The sequence below is a fragment of the Penaeus monodon genome, chromosome 34, assembly GCF_015228065.2.
Source record: "Penaeus monodon isolate SGIC_2016 chromosome 34, NSTDA_Pmon_1, whole genome shotgun sequence".
Taxonomy (NCBI): Eukaryota; Metazoa; Arthropoda; class Malacostraca; order Decapoda; family Penaeidae; genus Penaeus; species Penaeus monodon.
The window spans coordinates 6,138,249-6,139,147 of NC_051419.1; positions in this window are offsets into that span (position 1 = coordinate 6,138,249).

Consider the following 899-nt stretch of genomic DNA (forward strand, 5'->3'; position numbering starts at 1 on the left):
GCATAATTAGTTTAACTGTGTGGCTAGTTGTTATATGAAGGAAGGAAGATTGATATAAATTCTTAAAACAAATCTTTAATACCAGAGATTACATAACTTTTGTTCCTTATATTTTGAGGTTCGGACGTTGTATATAAACAGAAAGACATCAGACAAAACATATTTTTGCTACAAGCATAAAATAAATGTTAATAAAATTTTTTTCCAAACAATTCAAGAGCCACTCTTTCCAAATCTCATTTCTTCTCTGGCAATATTACACAAATGTAAGTATATTCTAGTGTATACAAAGTATGCTTTTGTATTATATATTTACAAATTGGTTACTATGCTTACAAATATTTAAAAAACTAGTTACAGTAATATTGTCTAATTTAAATCATTATTATTTTTATCATCTGCTATAATACCTTGGAACTGTTTTATTATTTCTTATATTTAATCTCTTTGTTTATAATACTTTCTATTCTTTCTAATTTAAAATTCTCTCTCTTTTAACTGTCTTATCATTTTATTTACCATTTTATTACCTATATATTTTATTTCTGATAACGTCTATTGCTCCTTTCAATCTTTCTTGTCTGATTTAAACCTTTCTTTCTTTATATTCACCATCTTCACCTTAATCCATCTTTTATATTCCTTCTCCCTTTTATAACAATTACGAAATGCTAGGTTACTGACAAGTTCTAAAGAAGGTACACCTAAAACGCATCATGTTTATTTACCCTGTTTGTTTACTTATTTCAACACTCTTAAGTCGTTGAGTATCTTGAGAACATCTTACAAGAGGTATATTATTAAGTATTTATGTTGATCCTATTTAGGAGTCAAATTGAGCAAGTTATTTGATAAATGTATTATCAGGGCGTGAAATTAGCACTGGTAAGGTGGAACCC